This window comes from Arvicola amphibius, chromosome 12 (assembly GCF_903992535.2).
Source record: "Arvicola amphibius chromosome 12, mArvAmp1.2, whole genome shotgun sequence".
NCBI classification, from domain to species: Eukaryota; Metazoa; Chordata; class Mammalia; order Rodentia; family Cricetidae; genus Arvicola; species Arvicola amphibius.
Window position 1 is genome coordinate 159951264 of NC_052058.2, and position 23417 is coordinate 159974680.

The window sequence follows — 23417 nt, forward strand, 5'->3', positions numbered from 1 at the left end:
ATACTATGGCCATTACGGTGAGAGGAGGATACCTTGCTTGCCTTGTGATTTTGACATTCAAACAAGAGGGTCGGTGTGTAGAAGTCTGTGGCAGGGCACAAAAACCCAGTTCACTTCATGTCCTGCATTTCCTCAAAACACACAGCCCCCTCTCCTTCACAAGTGTTTTAGAAACCGATTACAATATTAAGCTGACTTTTTGTTGGAAACACACTTACTGACCCTTACAACCAGTTATAGAAAACCAACCAACCAGACAACAAACCAAAATATATCAGATCTTACAAACTTTGGTTTTTTTAGTTTGTTTGGTTGGTTAGTTGGGGGGGGGGGGGTTGTTTGTTTGTTTGTTTTTGCTTTGGATTACAGTTTGTATTCATCAGAATATAGTTGTTAGGATTCAGGCATCTCCTCTTCTCTCCCCTCCCTTCCCTCCCTCCCCTCCCTCCCCTCCCCTCTCCTCCCCTCTCCTCCCCCACCACTCTTGTCCTCAGGGAGCAGTCTCTGCTCCTTCTCTCTCCTCTTCCAATGAACCTTCCATGTGAGCCCTGTTGTATGACTTGACTCTCTCTCCCACCATTTTAAAATACATTATAACAGTTGGATTTATTATCAATAATACTATCAATTGAATACCTAAGAAGTGAACAGTATGTCTCTGGTTCTCAAGAAGGTTCTCACAACTGTCTGTAACTCAAGTTCTGGTGGCTCTGACTCCCTCAAACACCAACAAATATAAAATAAAATTTTTAAAAAAAAATTAAAAAAGAAGGTAGTCAGGGTTTCTTATATTAAAGAAATTTATTGTCCACAATTTCTTTAAGACCTTGACGGTTGCTGTTAATTGACAGAATCTGGAATCACCTAGGACGTGAGCCTATGAGCATCCCTGATAGGAAATGTCTTGGTCACTTAACAGAAGTGAAGAGATTCACCTTCCGTGCCTGCTGGTCCCCTGAGCCAAGTAAGCAGATGGCAGGAATGGAGCAGCATGCATTCATTGCTTCCCTGCTTATTGGCTGAGCCTGCAGTGTGATCAGCTGCCTCGAGCTTCTGCTGCTGCGAGCTCTCTGCCATGATGGACAAACCTTCCACTGTGAGCAGAACAAACACTCCCCACTTCAGCAGCTCCTGTTAGAGCACTTATCACAACTCTATGGGAAGAAATCAAGATGAGGTCCTTTTCAACCCAAGAAAGGACTTGCGCATTTTGCCATTTTAGCTTCGGATTCAATCTCCCTCATCCTTTTGTTTCACAGATAAAGGATCTGAGGGTCAGGTTGGCTAAAGAAGAGACTGAGTTGTGTGGCTCAGTGATAGAACATGTGTGTAATACAAGCAAGGCCCCTGTTCAATCTCCAGCGTTACAGAAATTAAAGAGAATGGTTGAAGAGCTAATCCCAGGTCTGGGGTGTAGAGAATGAAAGTCGGGATGGATCTAGACCCAGAACTGACTCCTCGAGTCATAGCTGGGCCTGCTGCTCCCTGCACGGGCTGCACCTAAAAATGAACTCTTGTGAAAGTGTTGTATGAATGCAGATTTTTGGCAATGTACGCACGAGTGAAGACAAATGCACAGAGACAGAGCAGGCAGGGCAGCCCCCTCTGGGACAGGTCTACTCTGCTCAGTCCCCTCTGGGACAGATCAACTCTGTGCAGAGACAGAGCAGGCAGGGCAGCCCCCTCTGGGACAGGTCTACTCCGCTCAGTCCCCTCTGGGACAGATCAACTCTGTGCAGAGACAGAGCAGGCAGGGCAGCCCCCTCTGGGACAGGTCTACTCTGGATGACATGGTTAAACATTAAAGAGGTGATTACTGACTTTTCCTTCTGAATATTTAACATTCAAGGAATATTTCTTCTCTCATGCCAAATTCAGAATCAACAAATGGCTTTTGAACAGAATGGAATGTCATCCTTATTTAATTGGTATGCCTTTCCTAAAATGAAACTCTCAGTTGAAGGATCATGCAAATTAGCTTCTGCACTACTTCCTGATCCAACTGCATTAGTGTGAAAAGAACAAGAGCTTTAGAGTTAGACATCCCCAGCTTGGTGCCCTCGGCCCCCATACTAGGGCCGCAACACACAGATGAACCACTTTGCTTCTTTAAACCTTTGCTTCTTCCTCTGTTGAGTAGAAATAAAAAGTACCTCCTCTGCTGGGTTGTTAAAAACTTAAGCAGCAATGCTAGCATGAGCTGGTTGTGATGCCATGTGTCTATATTCTCGTACCCAGGAAGCTGGGGGCATACATAGTAAGACCATGTCCCAAAAGCAGAGACATACAAGGATAGTATGCTATGTTCATGCCGGTTCTTTGATCTCAGTGTTTTCTCTACATTATTTCTTTATGCCTATATAGTATCTGTAAAGCTCTTGATGCTGAAGCATAGCTGCAGGAGTCCTTAGAATTCCTGACATAATCTTCCCCGTGAAGAACTGTTGTTAGTACACTTTGTTAACAAACCAGGCTTTCGTTGAATAAGCTCAGAACAGACTTGCAAATTCAATAAATGCAAACGACATGTTGGCTATTGCTGGTTGATGAGAATGACCCATCAGGAGGGAGGGGTGAAGTTCACAAACCTACTTTAAGTGACCAGGGGCTTCTCTCCTTCTTTGAGAGGACACTGATGACATCGTAGACCATTCTTGCATCCCCAGAACCAAGTACCATGCCTCACTTAGGATTGCTTTTGGTTTCAGTACACCAATTTGAGTTGAAAATATATTTTCTTGTTATCTGATCCCTGTGTTTGGGTCACAAAGGATCGAGTGTGCTTCTTGAAACCCATGCAGTCTTCGAAATGAAGCACCATCACCAGCGGCAATTTGCTTGCTAGGATAAAAGGTCTAAAGCCAGCTCCAACTTTTAAACCCAGCGAAAAGAAAAACCGAAGGAAATGTGAAAACTAAGTAAAGAATACTCTTGAACCTGATTTGACCCTGAGTTCACTTAGACGTTATTCTGTTTGGGCTTGGCAAGGTTTGATTTGGTTGGGTTTGATTTGGTTTGGTTTGGTTTTGGTCAGAATAACCTGGAAATTCCTGTACAGTGCAGGGTAGCCTCACCCTCACAGTCTTCCTGCTTCTGCTTCACAATCGTAGGGTGAGGGCCATGCCTCACTATGCCTTGCTTCTCTTACATGTTAATATGATTTCAGAAGTCTTCAGTGAGGCCATCCTGGGACCAGAAAAGGGAGCTGATTCTCAGAGAACAGTAGCTGTTCCCTTGATTGTTTTAATTCTAACTAGTGGAGTTCTGTGTACAGTGAGGCCCATCACAGGTTCAACTGTATTATTTCAAAATGCCTTTTTTTAAAATTTTCGACTTAAATTAGAGACAGGGTCCACTGTGAATGAATGTACATGAAGTTTCCCTCAAGATCAGAACTTATTTCCTCCTGTGTCTAAGCAAGTCAGCGTCATATAATAAATGAAGACCTGAATTCAAGTTTTCTGTAGCTCTCGTATCATTAGCGGTGATGTATTTTCACTAAAATAGTGTTGCTTCCTCTTGGCATTTTCTCAGAGGTGATTTCTTCACCAAAAGGAAAACAACTTGCATCACTCAGCGCTCTCATTGACAGTGTAAATCAATCCCTCCCCTCTAACCTATCTTTCCAACCACTGAAGGATGTTTATCTTTAAGACAGAAGCTCTCAGCTAGACCAACACAGGACAGCTCCATGTGTTTGCAGGTAACTCAGGAAACACCCAGCACGCATGTGCATACTAGGAGCATCATAGTTTCGATCAAAATCTGAGTGCAGTTATAGGGACGTGACATTCCTACTGTTATCCTTTATATCGAATTCCAGAAGCAATATAATATCTACCTTGCCATAAGGTACATTGTTCTGACTGGGTCAGAAACAGGCTTCCTTGTAAACATCAACAGCTCAACAGAAAGCTTGAGAAAATAGAGCTTCTGGAGCCCTTTCCAGGCTTGAAATCAATGTGTAGACAAAGAAGAAAAATCTCTTTTCATCCTCAAGATAGCCACCGTCCGAAAGTCTAAACAGGTGTCTTCCAGTAAGACTCTCAATGGCCACAGCACATTGCTCCTGTTGACTGCTCAAGAAACTGCTTGTTCTTGACGTTTGGAGAAAGAGAAAAGGGAACCAGTTCCTTGTCAGATGTGTTACAGGTGACACACGAGCCAGAGAAAAACCTGATACCTAGACAATCATAGGACAGAAAGCAAGGATTAGGGTTCAAGGCAGTCTTCTGACCGACGCTCAGCTCTACAATAGATCTCATTATGCCATTTCCATACATATGTGCTGTAACTCTGAGCCTGTCCACATCCCCATTACTACACTGTAATTTTATTGGCAATTGTTGCATATGCACTGGGGTTGCACTATGCTGGTGAGAGCTGGGCACGCTCTTGGTGCATGTTCAGGTCAGTGGGTAGTAGCTACAAATTGTTTTTCATCTGTTTGGAGACTTTATTATATGTTGAAAGATCTAGCACGTTCAATTAATGTCCCCTTGTTGAAATTTCACTCTTATTGTTATCTAATTACTTTTCTTTTTTTTTTTTTTTTTTTTGGTTTTTCGAGACAGGGTTTCTCTGCAGCTTTAGAGCCTGTCCTGGAGCTAGCTCTTGTAGACCAGGCTGGTCTCGAACTCACAGAGATCCGCCTGCCTCTGCCTCCCGAGTGCTGGGATTAAAGGCGTGTGCCACCACCGCCCGGCTCTAATTACTTTTCTTGAAGTGGATGATAAACAGTCTCTGCTCTGAAATTTGTTTTTTATTTTGTTTTTGTTTCATGTTATCAGGGCAGCCATTTGAGTTTCCTTTTGACTACTGTTAGCATGGTGCATCTTTCCCCACCCTTTTCAGGCTTGCTCAGCTGCGGCAATATTTAATGCATTGTCATCTGTAGAAGGAGCTGCGGGCAGGCCTACTTTTCATCCCGCCCGGTTCCCACATAGCTAGCTTAGCCCCGGAAATAACAACACACAAACTGTATTCATTTAAACACTGCCTGGCCCATTAGTTTCAGCCTCTTATTAGCTAATTCTCACATGTTGCTTTAACCCATATTTAGTAATGTGTGTAGCACCACAAGGTGGTGGCTTACCAGGAAAGATTCAGCATGTCTGGCCTGGCGGCTGGCTCCATGGCATCTGAGTCACTGCTTTCTCTCTCCCACAATTCTGTTCTGTCTTCCCTGCCTACCTATGTTCTGACCTATCAGGCCAAGCAGTTTTCTCTATTAATTAACCAATGAAAGCAACAGATAGATAGATAGAAAGCCCTCCCACGTCAGTCATCGTACCTTCTGAAGCCTCTGCCTTGTAATGGAGGTGTTTATAATCAGTGTGCTTTTAATGATATACGCAGAGATGTTTAAGTTGTAATACCTTGCGGTTATTTTTTTCTGTCCCTCTTTATGATTGTTTGGGGGTAATTACTGAAGCTGGGCCTCATCTCTGTTACTCGCTCGCTGTGATTGTGTTTATTGCTGTCTCAGCATAGCTGTGCCCTTATACAGTTAGTAGCGCACATCTTTAACTTACGCCGTCTAGCAGAACCCCAAGCACTGTGGTAGAGCCTTGCAAAATAGTTTCTGCCCTTCCAGCTTTAGTGATATCATCATCCATTTTTAGCTATGCATATACATGTGCAGACAGATACATCATCATCAATTTTCATATTTTATTGTTATTTTTTGGAGGGGTGGTTTTGAGACAGGGTTTCTCTGAGTAACAGCTCTGGCTGTCCTGGAGCTCACTTTGTAGACCAGGCTAGCCTTGAAGTCACTGAGATCCACCTGCCTCTGCCTCCAACAGGCTGGGTTCAAAGGTGTGCACCACCACTTCCCAGTGCCCATTTTTATTTTTTGTATATTTATGTGCAGATACATGATTTTTCCCTGATGTCTATTTGTCCTTTGTAGTATTGAGACTCTTGAGTCTAAACTTTCATGCTTTTCAATAAAATTTGGGAAAATATTATTAGACATGATTACTTCAAACACTGTTTCTCACCCTCTCTTTCACCTCCCCTCTATTATTCCAGTTACATATACACTCCTTTACTTGAAATGTCTCTCACCTCACTGATATTTGCGCCCTCTCCCTCTTTTTGTGTGCTAATATATAAGTATAGAGACTGTTGCATCAGTTGGTAGCCATCTTAATATGCATGTGCCATTTTTCTAACAAATGATTTTTCCACTATTTCTCTTGCATATTTCTCTTGAGCTCCCTAACCTTTTCTCTGAAGCATCTAATTCGCTATTAATTCTACATTTTTTTTGCAACTGGTATAGTTTTAATTATTAAAAGTTCATGTTTCTGTTTTAAATTAATTTTTCATATCTCTGTTTTAAATTGATGGCCATCTGGAAATCGGTTGTAGAAGGCTTCTAATGTTCTTTTCTGGTTAAGTTTAGCATTCACGTCCGTTTCAGGTTGGTTTTGATCGGTTAACTTTTTCGCCTTATTGGTTCTGTTTCCCTGTTTCTGGGCATGCTTGGTAATTTCCAATTTAATGCTAGCTGTTGTGCATGTGGAGGACTTTTTGTGGGAGGAGACCAGATACTCTCTGTTTACATAAATATTGAACTGTATTCTAGGCATGGTTACAATATTTGGGAAATGTTTGATCTTGCAAGGTCTTCCTTGCAAGGTTGTTGTTGTTGTTGTTGTTGTTGTTGTTGTTGTTGTTGTTTGGTTTTGGACCAGAGCACCATTTAGTCTGTCAGCAATTGTGCCTCAGCGACAGTGCTGCTTGGTGTCCCATAAAGCAGGAGGGGGCTGATTGTCATTGTCCTTGCTGCATGGCTCCCGAGAACTGGCATTCTTCTGAACTGTGGAAATGCCAGGTACTTAAACTGCTGGCTTTTTTTTTTCTAGCTTCTGGTAGTTTTCAGACAGGCAGACACGTATATGTGAGTGTGCACACATGCATTCACGTGAGTATGCACATATGCACTTGAATGCACACCAAAACCACACCACACCACACCACACCCATGAGTGTTCTGCTGGATATTAAAGGGTGTCTGAATATTTCTAGAATTTTTTTTTCTGTGCTGTTCTCTTCTCTCTGGTATTTTAGCCTGTAAATCCTACTTAGCCATACTGATCTCAAGATTCTTCGTTCCATCTCTGAGGAGTCAGACTGCTCCTAAGGCCTTACCTTAGAAACTCTCTCAAAGGAGCTGGAGAGACAGCTCAGTGGTTAAGAGCACTGCCTGCTCTTTCCAAAGTTGTTGTTCAATTCCCAGCAACCACATGGTGACTCACAACCATCCGTAATGAGATCTGGTGCCCTCTTCTGGCCTGTAGGCAGAGTACTGAGAATACTGAATACATAATAAATAAATAAATCTTTAAAAAAAAAAAAAGAAAGAAAGAAACTCTCTCAAGGCAGGACCCTGCAGTCACCAGTTACGCGATCCATAGAAGGCAAATTATGGTTTCGCCACTGGGCTAATAATGTAAGCCTGTCTCTAGCTCTGACATGCCAGTCAGACAGCTCTTAATTTCTAGAGTTCGCCAGCAACACCACACCCAAATCAGAGGGCATTTAATGAATCCCACACATGAAGAAATGGTAACTCTGCCCAGACACACACACAAAACCAATGAAGTTGTTAAAAAAAAATAATCTCCTCTTGATGTCCATGGTTTTCAGTCCCTGTCTATGCTGGCTTCCATCTGCTAGGGCAGCCACCCAAGCAGACCCACTAAACTCTAGGGGTTCTAGACGCAGCATACACCCTTAGTCCCGAAGCATTCTTTCATAGCTAGATAGCATTGTCTTTTATTTTATTAACCTCTGAGGCTCATTGTTTACTTAATTTCTCTGGCCAAGTGGGATGCATTCCTCAAGATTTCCCACAAAGGCCACCTCTTCTCCAACATCCTCTGCTCCTCCACAGCTGGAATTAGTGTTCCTCTGTTGGTTCACTGCTGTGTGTGGTTCGCAGTCTTATACACACTTCACAGTGTGTCTTGTCTGGTAATTTGTATGGTATCCGCCACACTGGACTAACTTGTACCAATGGACACAGCTGGCCAGGTTCCATTCATCATATATCAGTACCTGTCTTTTGCATCTTAGATGGTGGCTAATTTGTGTTCTGAACAAATGAACGCTGACTTGAAAGGAGTTTTGTGATTCATCAGCCACTTCATGAAGGCTGAGGATGTGATGATTCTCTTCTCCTAAAGAAAGATACTCCATAGAGATAGGATTACAGTGGAAAGTCCACAACAGCAAAGCAGACCTAGGTCCAATTGTGCAACGTACATGGTATGTGCCTGTGCTCGGACGACCTCATGTCTTAATGTCTGGGACTCTCTCTCTCTGTTTGCTAAATGAGGAGACTGGCACCAATTGCACAGGGCTCTTACTATTCCGTGCTATTCTGTAAAACACCTTTTCTAGTGCCAGCCAATGCTGTTTCGAGTAACTGCTTCCCTCCTCACTTCCTCCACTTCTTAATCCCGTGCTACCAGTAAGCACACTGGGGCTTCTTTCCCTGATAAAGGAAAGGGGGGAGAGAAGAGTTGCATGTTTTCATATATATAAAAAAAGATTGAAAGGAAGTAAAAACAGGATTGAAACTAAATCCACCATATTTATTAAAATGTATTGGATATTGAAAGAATAACAGACAGACTCAAAGATGCATGTAATGGATCCCGGTGGGAGATTTGTACTAGGAAAAGACCACAGCCAGATATGATTTAAAGAGATCATAAACCTGTATCTCTGTGGATTATTAAGTAATTACTTTTCAGATACATATTTCTCGGGCTATCTTGTAGATATCCTTTCCCACTCAGAGTTGGTAAGTCCATCTTCTCTAACTGATTAAATGAAATTGGAAAAGGCCCCTTGTGAATATCGCTTCTTGACAGGATTGATCTCTGCCTGTAGGCAAGAGCCTTTTGCTTGTGGAGCTGACCGCCTTGATTACCTTAGCAACAGGTGTTTCCCTTCAGACGTTCACTGGTCTGCAAAGTAAAGTTCTCCCTTCCCCCAAATTACCAGTCCATAAAGGCAGGGGTGTGTGTATATGCACATGCGTGCGTGCATGCGTGCGTACATGCGTGTGTGTGTGTGTGTGTGTGTGTGTGTTATCTCTTTATTTCTCTATGTAGTTATTTCTGAGGCAGGTTTTCACTCTGTACTGTATGGCCTGGAATTCACTTGAGTAGACCAGGCTGGACCTTAGAGAGCTCCGCTTGCCTCTGCCTCCCAGGTACTGCCCCACCACACCCAGCCTGGTATAGAGTGCTTCTTTAAAATGCACCACCAGATTTCTTCTTGGAAAATTTGACGAGAAGCTGGAATTCATTTTCCCTCTCTACAGCTTGCTATTAGTATACATAAAACTCAGTGATGAGACCCTGCTTCATGACAAGAACTTCATGTTCCAGTGGGCATGAGGGTGCAGATCTGAGACTCTGGCTTAATCTTTCTTTGTGACATTTACCAAATAATTCCTGTAAAATTAAAAATGATTAAGGAATGTCTAAGATAGGTGAAATTCTAACTATCATTTATCCTCCAGTGCTTGGGTTGTAAATTATTTCCTTCTTACTATGCTTAATATCCTGTACCACTGGAAGCGGCTTGGAATCTTGCAGAACAGGAAATATGGCTAACCCAGGAAAAGTAGACAGTCACAGGGGTTGGTCACTCTCAGTATTCAGAATAATCAAGCCTTAGTTTCCTCTACAGATCCTCCAAGTGTCTACTGTTGTATTTAACAAACTCTAAATATAATTAATTGATCTGCCTGCAGTACTGTCTTGCCAACTAGATTCCTAAATTGAGTATAGACAAACTGCTATCTGCTGCCTCTATCTTCAGCAATGGGCACACTTTAAGATAAGCAAGAAGCCCTTACTAACTCCTGGGAGCAAGATGAAAATACAGAGCTCATGGAGAATGGGTAATGGGCCGAGGCCAGCTCCGTGGTAGTTCCCAGACAGTCGTTATAGTCGCTGTGTCGTGGCTTCACTCTAAGAACTGATGATTAGAGTTGTGGATCTTTCTAGTTCAAATGGCCACCAGCCGGGGGTCAGTTCAACAGCCCAAATTCTTCTCACCTCCGCCTTCTCATCTAGACATCACTTCTAGCACCGTCTCAGCTTGCCTACCACTAGGTGTGGACTTTTCTAGGAACACCTAACATACTCCAGTTCCTCTCACGTTTTTCTGTCCAATTTTCTCACATCTGTCAGAGCTGATGGGCCAACTTCATGGTGGTTTTCCCAGCTGTGTCTTATTCAACTCTGAGCCTTGAGTAACATGGGAAAAGTTTAAGCAGAATCCTCTCATTCCTTGCCTCTCTGGTAGAACCATTCATCTGTCAAATTGCTGTCAGCCCTTCCACACGATTCACCGACTGAGCCCATCTCTTCTTCCCTAGGAGTGTGACAGCTTTCTAGCATGATTTCCCTTCTTCTTCCTGCTTGTCAACACAGATAGCCTCTCAACAGGAAGGCCCCTTCTCAGACCACACGCAACAAATACCTACTGAATCGATGTCTGTTGAGTGGTTGCGAGCTCTCCTAGTGATGACTCATCACATTCCACCCTTCTTTGTGCCTGTAATTAGAACTCTGAACATGCCAGGATTTTTCTAACTGTCTCAAGAAGCCCTTGTTAAATTCTCCCCCCCAAAAAAATGCTCCAAGGAGAATTCCCGTCAAGCTTTCATTTTGAAGGCCAAGTGAACACCTGCGAGATTCCAGAAGACTGGAGATGACACAGCATCAATAAAGGAAGTGTTCATCACTTCAACTGTCTGGAAACGGATGCTCTTGCTTGGCGTGCAAGTTTCTGGGCTTTGATTTGATGACAACCAGAATTCCTCACAGGGGCCTTAGGGCTGCTGAGCACCAGGAGTGAGAACAAGCCAGGAGTTATCTTTCTACTCTGTCCAGTCAGTACTTAGATGTTTTTTCTAGAAATATTTTTTGAAGAAGAAGCAGTGGTTTATTCTGGCAGTAAAGTTTTGAAATTTGCACATGAATTTTTGTCACAATCTCCACTGGTCCTGGCCCTCTGAACCTGCCCCACCCCAGCCCAGAGTAGGGTTCATTTTTCTCCACCATATATATTCGTGCATTACTTATCCACCTGAGTTTTATGATTATCTCTTCTGCAACTGCCATTCCTGTAAAATGGCATTGTTTTTCATATTCACCTCCATATTCTCCCGCCCCTGCAACACCAAGCATTGTACTTGACATGCAATGAATGTTAACTGGGTAAATTTGAAAGCATGATCATGTGACATCCCGCATCAAAAAGTGACATAACACTAGCTGCCTTCACAGCCCCCACACTGGGCAGTCTGACAACTTTCTCCCGTGGAAAGAAAACACCATCCGACCCTCTGTCCTGAGTTCCCCTGGCTTTTCCTGCTAGCAGAACCATGAGCACCAGACCTGGCACTTAATCAGAGGCAGGTGAATAGTCCCTAAATCAATATTTAAACAGTGAACAACAGGCAGGAATCATTGTTATATTCCCCAGTAGTTGATTTTAGTAGAGTTGTCTGTGCGGGTACATGTTATTCTTGCAGCTTATCGTGTGTCTGTACACCAAGCCCCTTGCATGAGATTTAGACAAGCTACCTCGGCACCACCATTGCACACAGGATTAGCCTGTAATTTGTAAAATAGGAAACAGAATTTAAGGACCTTTGCCCCAACTGCAGAGCGGGTGAGTAGCAGATGACAGAACTGGGAAGTGTCCCTAGTCCCAGCTGGCATTTCTCATTACTGTGTCCCAGAGCACAGAGTAGTTGTCAGTGTGTTACTGAAGGAATGGGTGGGTGACTGACAGTAGGCGCAGGGTCTCACCCTTTAGTACCAACGTTAAAATATTCTGCTACTGGAAAAATACTAATAATGTTTATTTACATACACTATAAATAATGTATGTATGCTAATTTTTCTGAATTTTGTTAGTCTTTGTTTGCTTTTAAATTTCTGAGATATTTGGAAATCTCGAGATGTTTCTTAAAGACATTGCATCCAATTAACTGGAGCTGTTGCATAAAGTTGATACCGAGCAAAACTCAGACTACCACACAGCCCTGAGCCGCTTGGCTCTTGGGCACTTTTGAAGGACCCAGTGTCTTGAAAACAGTTATGCATAAAAAGAAGAGATAATAAAGTGATCTACTCTATCCACAACCCAGCAGCAGCACTGGTGTACCTGTATGCATTGTTTCAGATGCTGCTGCAGGTTCTTCCCCACGTCTCATTAAGCGTTCTAACCTGCGATGATTTCTTTCATGCTCTCTAGGTGTTGGTGGTCCCTGATAGCAATGCCCACCTTTTGTGTCAGCAAGAAAGCAAAATTCTGTCAGTTAAATTACGAGAGGGTATTATGGTTCAACAGCCTCCCTTTGGGTGTTAAAGTGAAAGCAGGCAGGAAAATGAATGTAAAAACACTGGTGGCTTTTAATTTCACTTTACAGATGAGAGAACCACAGGAGACCCAGGGAAATGAAGCACTTATCCTGGAGTCACCTGGGCTGGGCTCTTAGTTCAATTCAACTCAGCCCCTCCTTTGGTGGAAGGCTACAGAGATGAGTGGTACTGCTCCCCAGACTCCTGTGGAGGATCTCGAAGGGAAAACACACTTAGAAGCAAGGAAACTAAAGGGCAACCTGTAAGAGCAAGAATAAAATCAGATGCAAAGTAGCCCGCTAACATAGAGCGGGGAAGAAATGTTTTCTAGACTGGCAGACCCAGGAGGGTTTCTAGAAAAGTTATAGATGTTTGAACTGACTGAAATTTGCATAGTGATTTAGACATGTGTGTTTACATGGGTGAGGATGGAACCACCATGTCCTCTATTTTCGGCCCTGTTTGGCCCTGCGTATTAGGTGATAATTAATGGAAGCCTTGCTTGTGAGATGTGGAGTTGGAAGTTGTCTAACTCCAGGGCTTCTCCTGCCACAGTGGAGCTTGTGGTTCCTATCTAGTGTTCTCAAAACAAAACAACCCAACAAAACCCTCTGGCAGTGTAACAAGGCCAATACTTGGGAACATTGAAAGATTGCTCAGCCACCTGGCATTGTGATGAGTGAACATTTTGCTTCTTATTCCAAAAACTACCCCTACAACGTAACTCTTTGAGGAGGTCATATCAAATGCTCTTGGATTTCTTCCTTCCGTACCTCGTGCATTCTTTTGGAAAGTGAACTTGAGCCAGCCTCTCATCTGTCAGCAATAGCAGAGGTTTGTGTGCCTTGTTGGTGCTCCAGTTAGCCACTCTAGGCCCAAGGGCTGGGATTTGCAAGATAGAAGCAGTCTAGAACAGAGCATTCATATACACACATTTGTAAACTTTTATGTACTTTTTATAGGGCCCCTTAAACACAGGTGTTTATCCTTTGCCGTATATTTTCATAAGATCTCAAGTGTAGGTTTCAGTGACTGGCTAAAAATTACACAGCTGCATAAAGCAGCAAAGATACCATTTGAATCCAGGGCTCCGATATCTCTGTTTCATAATAAACGGTCCAGAGATTGGCTGAGATGCTTGAATGTTAGTCATTGGATCAGCAGTACTGACCCATCTTCCAGGAACATTTCTCTTTCTCCATTCCAAACTTTTTAGTTAGTGACAGCGAAACCCTGTCAGAGTTGGCCTCCTTCCTTAGCTCGGGTCAGAAGGGAAGGGCTGCAAATGGGGCTCTGTCAGCCCCTTGAAGCAATTTCTTCGCCGTGAATACCTCCTCCACCCCCAACACAGAAGCCCAGAGGAGAAGAGGTCTTAGAACTATTCATCTTCCCCTTTCCCACATTTTAGTTTGTGAATCTCTGGCTGATGATATTTGGTTTTAAGATGACTGAGCTGTACAGTTTCCACCCAACCCTGAAAACCGGAACACCATCCGCCACAGTCCAACGAGCTCTGCCCTTGGGCAGATTCAGGTCTGTTTACGCCTTCCTGGGCTGGGTTTAAGAGACTTGTCATTCAGGCCTGGTGTATAAATTAATCTGACAGGTTCCAGGACACCTTGAGAGAGAAGGCAGGCTGAAGGGGGCCCAGTTCCCGAAGACTCTGCTAATAAGTTGCCTGAAATGATCGACAAGCCAGACCCCATGCGTGAGAACTATATTCACACTGAGTCGCTAAGGAAATGAATTGCACTGGAGATCCAAGAGAGGAAAGAGATGATTGACAAAGAGACGCATGCATGGGAACTACATTCACAACGAGTCCCTAAGGAAATCAGTAGCACTGGAGATCCAAGGGAGGGAAGATAAATAAATAGTTGTCACTCCTGGAAGCAATGATGGTGTCCAAATTCTAATCGAAATGTGATGATTCCAGGGAGGGCTGGCCTATAGGGACTTCAGAACCCCTTACATCTATCTTCAGTCATGACCATAGCTGCTTGATTCCTAGTACAGCAGAAAGTGATGCTTTCCCAATCTGCTCAAAGCCTAGAAATAGTATGGTGGGATGAGACTATCTGTCTCTAAAGAGTATAAACTGCCTTGTAAGGTCCTAAAGATTACATGGCATGGGACTGCCTAGTACCATAGTCTGACACATCATGAAATTTCCCTTCTGCACCAGGGGAACAATGCTTTCATTTTGAGTAACAGACAATTAAATACCCTGGCCTGTCATAGCATAAGTCCTTACCACAGGACTTGGCCATAAATATCTTAATAAGCACTGTCATTTTAGGCAGTGGACTCTTTGTAAGGGCTGACAGAGATGAATTTGTTCCCAACCATGAAGAGTGATTTGCTGATGGCTTCCACCACCCTCTTCACGAAATGCTTATGGATATGAAAGTGGATGAGGAAATAAAAGGCTACCCACAGCAAATCACCCACAAGACTGTATAGATCACGGTTTCTCAGGATGTTTGAAGTAAGGACCATGCACCTCTCTTGACCATGAGACAATGTGTTTCTACTCAGAAGGCAGTTGTGGTGCTTGCTTGCTCATGGTTTCTTTAAAAAGACAGGGTAAACCGGGTGGTGGTGGTGCATGCCTTTAATCCCAGCACTCAGGAGCTCAGGAGGCAGAGGCAGGTGGATCTCTGTGAGTTCAAAGCCAGCCTGGTCTATGGAGTGAGTTCCAGGACAGCCAGGACTACTACACATAGAAACCCTGTCTTGAAAAACCAAAAAAAAAAAAAAAAAAAAAAAAAGGTAATTGTTGCTGGGAACCACCCAGGTCCCCCTTCCTGCTGTTTTTAGCTGGCTGTGTTGTTGCAGGGAAAACTGTGGAATTCTGGGAATTTCCCTGTAAAAAGTGATGTTGAAAATAGCTTAGATGATGTAAAATTCCCTGTTACCTGCGTTGCATAAGCAAGAATATGCAAAGGGTAAAAATTGCAACGAGAAGACATTAGGAAAAAGTTCTGAGGCTGACAGATAGTATAGTTGGGATCTCAGATCCCAAAGCTCACGTATCAAAGTCTTGACCCTCTACATAGTAGAGGTGTGACATTTGGATCATGAGAGCTCTGATATCACTAATGGATGAGTTCATTAATAAGAATCATAATGGAAATGCACTATTGATAAGGGGTGGACAATCCAGGAAGCGGAAGTCACTAGTATCATGCCCCAAAATGGTATGTATTATCTCTGGCCCCTCCTTCAGTTGGTCTCTTATTTCATGGCCACCAAGAGATGGACTGAGTTTTCTTCACTGTATACTCAGCGTTGATATTCCCTTTTAGACAAGCCCACCGTGATGTGTCCAAATAGCATAGACAACTAACATCCCCTCTTTATGTTGTTTTCTTTGGGTATATCACCTGGTGATGGAAAAGCTAGTTCAGAGAAGGAAATGGCACAGGGCTAATTGATTCCTGTAACGCAAACACAGCCTGTGAGATGCACATTAACATCAGCTGCATGGAAAGGTACCTCGTCTTGCAGGACGAAGGCTTTAAAAATGACAAATACATGGAGTTATTGGTTTCTTCTTCGCCTTTTCCTCATTCATTATATACAAGCTATAGCACAAGAAAGTCAGGATAGCAAGCTTACAAGGTGGGACTGTGTTGAACCCTCTTCCCCTCTCTCCACTCAATTCATTTCTGCTTCCATTCATTATTCCCTCTATGTTTTTTAAACACTATTTTATTTATTTATTTATTTATTTTGATTTTTGGTTTTCCAAGACAGGTTTTCTCTGTGCAGCTTTGGTGCCTATCCTGGAACTCGCTCTTGTAGACCAGGCTGGCCTCGAACTCACAGAGATCCACCTGTTTCTGCCTCCCAAGTGCTGGGACTAAAGGCATGAGTCACCGCTGCCTGGTGAAACACTCTTAATTATATGCATTAGTAAGTAAATGATTGTTTTTAAGATGGGGAAGCAGATGGTAATTTCTGATTTTTAAAATAAGCAAGTAAACGCCAAATCTCCCCGCTTCAAGCTATTCCCCCCCCTCCACACACACACTCCAGCAGGAAAGCATTTGGAGAAAGTTTACTATGTACCCATTTTTATATCCCACATAAAAGACACCGTCACCCATTGCTCTTGATGTAGTTAAGCAATAGCCATCCACTCCTCTCCACAGGGAGGAGGTGAGTGAGGTAAAGGAACGCTCGGCTAAAGGTGGCCCTGAAGGCTCCCTGTGTTACCTCCTTGGGACCCAACTCACCCGATGATTTCCTCAGTGACAGCCTTTGAGAAAGAGGTAACCTGGTGTGAGTGTGTCGCTTTAGTAGAACATCTGTGCCGCTTTTCCCTGTCCACAGCGACTTACCTTCACGTTAAAATGGAACATCTCCATTCATAACAGGCGGCGTGGGAAGGACTGGGCAGACAGCAGACTTTATACATTTTGTTGCTTTGGTTCTTTCTCTTGTTCCACAGAAGGGTGAGAGACGGGTCTCCTCTAATCAAGCAGAAGCCTCCCTTTCAAAGGACTCAGGAAATTGAGTTCCACCTTGTTTCTTGAGCCCTAAAGTTGTCATGGAAACAACAGCTTCTCAGGTCCAAACAAGTTCACAGCACAGAAGGGAATACTGCCGAGTCACTCCTTCCTTTGTAAAGGCTTTTTTTTTTTTTGCAGGGACTCTGCTCAGGCTGTATCTGAGAGGGACGGACTTGCAATACCTACTGACCCAGGGCAGGAGGCAAAAGATTTTTAATGCAGGCTGCCCCAAAGGGATCAAGGGCAGAGAGCTTGACAACATTAGAGGAGAAAAAGTCTGCTACCTCTGTGCTTCGGCTTCCTAAAATGAAGCAAAACAGATGTTGCTTTCCCGAGGCTTCATAAGAACTCGATCAAGAGTAGAAATAATCGTCTGTATATTAGTGGAAATGAAATTTTATAAAGCAAAAGTATGTTGCATATGACCAAGCAATAGTAGGCATCCAGAATGCCATTAGCATGGCTTAATACTTGTTTTTATTCCAAAGAATCAGTAATGGACGAGAGGACCATCAGACAGGTAGCTCGTCTTTACTCCCTGCTCTCTCATCTTCATTTGCAAATGATGCTGCTTTTAGTGCCTCGTATTAGTTCCACGTGGCTGCTGTAGAAAACTCTCTTCTTCCACTGTCAGATCCTCATTTCCGTCCGTGTGTCAGTCTCAGCTCTTTGTTGCTTTTCCCTTCATTTTCAAGGACTCCTGTGATCAGGCCGAGTCCATCTTGGTATGCCCCCCGCCCCCCGGACTGTAGGCACATCTGTATGTCCTTTCTGCCACATAAGGTGCTAGGACAATGGCTCTCAACCTTTCGAATGCTGATACCCTTTAATATAGTTCCTAATTTGTGCTACTTCATAACTGTAACTTTGCTGCTGTTCGGAACTGTAATATAAATATTTGATATGGAAGATATATGATATATGACCTCCCTGAAAAGGTTATTGGACCTCCCAAGGGACCACAACCCACAGGCCGAAAACCATTGTTCTAGAGGCTAATACAGAAACATTTGGGGGAGGGAACCATTTCTGTTCCTACTGCAATCAACCTGTGTCTCCCATTGATTCTTTTTCCACAGAACTGCAGGATGCTATCCCAGTAATGCTTCTACCATTTCCTAGTTTGCAGTAACACCCTCTCACACCTGACATCTCCCAAGCCCAGAATTTCATGAGAAATCTGCATGTTCACAGGATCATCTTGATGTCTTTCTTTCTGCTGGTATTTGTTCAAAGAAATGCAGGCTTTTTCTGCTGTGCACCTCATCATTCTTCCAGCCTCTTGCCACTGTTCTGTTCCAGAGTGCTTTATAGGTATGGGTTATTCAGTACCCGAAGTCTGGCCAAAATAGTTTTGTGGTTGCCATCACAATTTATCCTCATCTCATAATTTAAATCAACACAACTGCCTTGACTTATAGTTCTGCAGGTCTTGCAGAATCAAAGGAAGCTGTCTGCAGGCTGCACCCACTATGGGGCTGGAGGAGAGACTCTACTCCCCACTTGTTTTGGTTGTTGGCAGAATCTAATTCCTTAACACAGTCAAGTTGTACTTAAGATGCACCTCTCTGGCCCTCTCTTAGACTCTCCTCTTCCACTGGTAAGGGCTCATGTGATTAAATCAAGCACACTTGGGTAATCCAGGGAAATCCCCCCAAAGTGACAGCTTTAGACTTGTGTTTACAAATATCTTCAGCCATACCATGTAACAGATTCCCAAAACTGTGGGGATGAAGGTATAGCCATTTTAAAGCTTTGTTAGGGGCATTACTCTTGCTACCACATGCTTTAAAATTCGGAGACACAACACATAATTTCTCTCCTTTCTGGCACTGTGTCTGGAAATCTCACCACTTTCCTCCTTCTTTGTTATCCTAACCTAAAGGAGATGGGCCAAAATTCTCACCAATGTAGAAAAACATCAGCCCTGTCATGACTGTGAGCTGTGACCACAGTCTAGATTCTAGAAGAAAGCGCATGTGTTTGGGTTTGGGTAGGGGCTGCTTGCAATGGAAAGAACACATGGGTTGGTACAGTGGGAATCTCAGTTTTAAAGCCCATCTTCCAGTTTTAAAGCCCATCTTCCCTCTACACATAGCTCATATCTCTTCTGACATTAGATATTATTAGATATTACTTATATTGCACAGCCTTATGTCCTCACCAAACATCAAAGGCTAATATGTATATTGCAGGGTAGCAGCAAGAACTGAATGTGTACCCAGTAGACTGCAGATGACTCTCTGATCTAATCCATGGTGTCAGCATAAATGCTGTCACCAAATCATGAGCTCCTTGGGAATACTGTGCTCTATACACCATTCTTTAAACTTTTTTAAAAATATTTTTTATTTATTTTTTATTTATTTATTATGTATGCAATATTCTGTCTATGTGTATGCCTGCAGGCCAGAAGAGGGTCCCAGAAGAGGGCACCAGACCTCATTACAGATGGTTGTAAGTCACCATGTGGTTGCTGGGAATTGAACTCAGGACCTTTGGAAGAGCAGGCAATGCTCTTAACCGCTGAGCCATCGCTCAGGCCCTCTATACACCATTCTTATCAGGAGTTCCTTGAATTCTAAGGTTGGGAGCACGCGCTTTTGATTCAGAGACATATACCTATATTTGAGCCCTGGTTCTGCCCCTGGTTCTTTCATTTTAGCTCCTTGCATCTTATTTCCTTATGAGATGAATGTTTTCATGGTGTGCTGGCTGTCAGAAATGAACAAGGGCAACTTAGTCTTCATTGGGTACCTGGTGAGTCATCCTGTTGCCGTAGCTCTTCAATGTTCTATGAAATCAATGCATCATTATTTGCATTTACTCACTGAAAAAAAAATAGTCGTCTATGGTTAAATGACCATCATTCTAAGAGGTTAGGGGACATGTCACAGATCACCCAGGAATAATAATATAACATTGGAATAATAGAATCAGAACCACAACCTGATTTCTTCTGCCTCAGAAGATGGGCATATGACCTATGTGCTCTCTTGCCTACCTAGTAACTTGAGCAAGGCAGGGAAGATAGAGTGCCTAGTGTATAGTTGGGAAGCACTACTCCATTGGTTACCCTGATATTCTGCAGCTACCATGAACAGCCATAAGGACGAGAAAGTCGCGGCTTTACTCTTTCCTTGCTAGACTTTCCCATTTGGCAAAGAGGCACAGCGAACTACATTTCAGGAGGGGCAGGCGGGATGAGAAAACCATTGCATTATTTGTGTCAAATTCCACTTGTCTTAATGGACTTGTTAAAAGCACCCCGGTGGCAAGTGTGAGCCTTAATGGCATTTTATAAAAGCCATTGTGATGAATTAGCACACGAGGCAAATTAAAAACAGCTTATCGCTTCTTAAATTAGGTGATGAGGCACTGCAGCATTTTTCCCAGATGTGTGGATCCATTAATATCCAAAGAGACAGAAGCTGAAATGTGTCAGATGCTGGCTTTTAGGAACTTGACAGTCCTGAATCAGTCTGATCCTAGGGGGGCAGCTTGGACAAGACAATTGAATTCCTCAGGCAGGGCATCTACTGCCTCAGGCAGAAGCAGCAAACTTCCCTTTGGAAACTCTTGGGAAAGGTTGGCCACACAGGAGACAAGACCTGGAGAGAGCGTCTGGAAATAATATCCACATCCCTTATGACATATGAGGGTGGTGAGATGTGAGGAAAGAGGGCTTGCAGTGGTACCTGGAGCATTCCAGGGGCACGTACTGAGGACTTGCCTTGGCCTTACATTAAACTGGGTCCCGAAGACAGAGAGGGGCTCTTAAAATGTCTTTGCACACAGTATAGAAGACAGACATGTTCTGGAAGCCGTGAGGCTCTGAACTATGCTGTTGAGCACTCTCTGGTGTCAAGCCATCGCTGTTCCACTCTACATATTGTTCCCATTTAATTCTCATCCCAAACTCTTAAAGGTAGTGGGTATTGTTTTACAGTTTAAATAAATGTATGGCCCATCAAACCCAGGCAGTCTGACCCCATCTTACTGACTGCCACACGAGGCTTTCTCTCTCGTATCTCTGTCCCCCACACACTTGAGGCCTGGAACCAAGCCAGCAAACTGTTCTTTTAGGGCACAAAATGCTGGGACAAGAATGAACCAATAAGGGAACTTCACACTCATTTAGCCAATGAGGTCGTCAATCTGGAAGGAGACATTTAAGATTATTGGCACTGCTAGGTCACAGCCAGAGGATGGCAGGCTGAGAAAGTGAGTCCCAAAGAAAAAGGGCTGCTGCAGAAGCAGATTTTGGAGTCAGGCAGGCTTCACTATATAATGACTCTCCAATCCATGTACATGTGAAACCTGGAATGGGTCCCTTAATTGCCCGAGAATCCTTTCCTTATATGTAAGACAAGAACTGCCAATGTTTACTTTTCGGCTTATTACAAACCTCCAGGCTAAGGGGTGGTGGTTGCTATTGCTACTGTCATTGTCCTTATACATAGTCGTCACCATTTCCTCCTCCCCCTCCTCCTCCCAGGCTGATTGGATGACAGAGGAAAGACACCAAGCTGGACCTTGGGTCTGGAGTCCCAAACTGCCATGCGTTGCTGCTGCTGAGCTATGCATCCTGGGGCTGGTCACTGGGCCTCCTTCCTCTGTAATCAGCAGGGGATAGTGTTATTTAAAGTACCTTTACAAGGATGGATGGAGTCTTGGATATGATAGTCTTTGTAAAAATGGGTTGCTATCTATAGAATGTATATTGGAATTTCCCAAGACTTGCAAGTTTGATTCATAGGGCCCATCATAGCCAAACTCGGGACTGATTTTTTTTTTTTAATGGCAAAAAATTACAAAACCAAAACAGCGAAGGGAAAAATTCCAGGAACAAAGTCTGCTGGACATGAAGTATGAGCTTCCAAGAGCCTTTTCTCTGAGGAGACACATGGGCCATGCCTGTTTCCTCTGGGATCCATTTATGACAACAGGTCATAGGTGCCGTCTACAGGGTGAATTGTTGGAGACTCGCCATGGAGAGTTTGTGCTGGGATCGGCCTGGAGCCAGCACAGCTGTGCCCAGCCTAAGCCATACTGTCGGAACAGAACAACCATGTGAAATTCTATGTCCAAAACTAGCGGGGACCCTTCCAAAATCTAAGTCCCTAAATATCAGCTAAAGGACACCTTTACCATTGGGCCTTTGTAAGGACAATTATCTTAAAACAAGTATGTTAATTTTGCTATTCTTTCCCACAAATATTGCCATCAATAGAGAGGAATCTAGGAGAGGGGGGGATGTAGTTCATACATGCAGTTAGCCAGTGTGTGCAATGCACTGTAGTACATGCTTTATGCGTGTTGCTTTATAGGATTTGCACACACAGCTCAGTAATGGAGCCAGTACCCATCATTGCCTACCATATGGAGCCAATGAAAAGAGAAGTAGCTTGCCTTGGTAACCGGTGGGACTATCAAGGCACAGTAGGAACAGGGCACGGCCCCAGCAGTTCTTCTTCATTATAATTCCTTCTGCTAGGTAGCTCCTACCACATGCTAGATGTTGCCTGTGTTGTTCCCGTTATGTGAAGGTAGCTGTGCACTGAACACATTTGGATCTGGAATGTGAGCTGATTTCTGTTTTGTCACACAATACTTGCTATCTGCAGGAGTGGTGTCTGTCCTTCCCCACCCCCATGTTTCTAGGATGGGGCTTTGTGTGAGTCCCTGATAGGGAAGATACAGATGGTCAAGGAAGCAGTCATTTATTCCAGGCACTCAGACCAAAAGACTCTCACCAAATCACATCACTTAGAGATACTGGAAATGGCTATATTGTAAGTAATTCAGCTCCTATAATATTTGAGGGTTAAATGCTATCTTCAGCGCTTTTTGGTTACCATGACAGCAGATGCGACATGTCTTTGACAGAGAAGGAAAGGCGGCGGGGAGGAAGGAAAAGAGCCAGGGTTGGCTCTAATGATTTTAGAAAATTCTGCTCTCCAAATCTACATCGTTTTACATGCATGGTGGTTATAATGTAAAGGTCTCAGAGCAGAATAAAAGGAATTCATAAGGAGGTGGTAGGGTCTTCTCCTGGGAAACCTTTGACACTGTGTGTGGTGGGTTTTAAGATGGGGGATATGTCAAAAAATAGACAGTACAGTACATGCAATAAACTGTCACATCCTTATGGCTCAACTGTTCTGTGCACTATGTTCATGCTGCTTCTCACCCTGGTGCTGAACCAGTCTTAGACAGTGCATTGCATTCTGCCCTAGCAAGGGCTCAGCCAAGCCCCTTCCGTGGCAACGGAGGATTCCAATTCAGAGTGATCAGCGCGGTGATGAGGCAGGCTTGGATTTCATAGAAGCAAAAGGAGCTGTGATGTTGTTCAAAGGATTTTGTTCTGTGCACACGTAAACACTGATCTTTTTGTCGCTACTTTTTACATTTTAAGCACTCATTCAGGTCATTACGGTCACCGTTAGGTACCCAGGATCAGTGGTGAGTCAATATTGTTGGGGGGAGTCAG

The 23417-nt window shown here is 43.6% G+C and overlaps 1 protein-coding gene across 1 annotated transcript in view; it reads left to right on the forward strand.

Moving 5' to 3' along the window:
- Positions 1 to 23417, forward strand: part of Dlg2 (discs large MAGUK scaffold protein 2) — a 701330-nt gene that overhangs the window by 613077 nt on the left and 64836 nt on the right.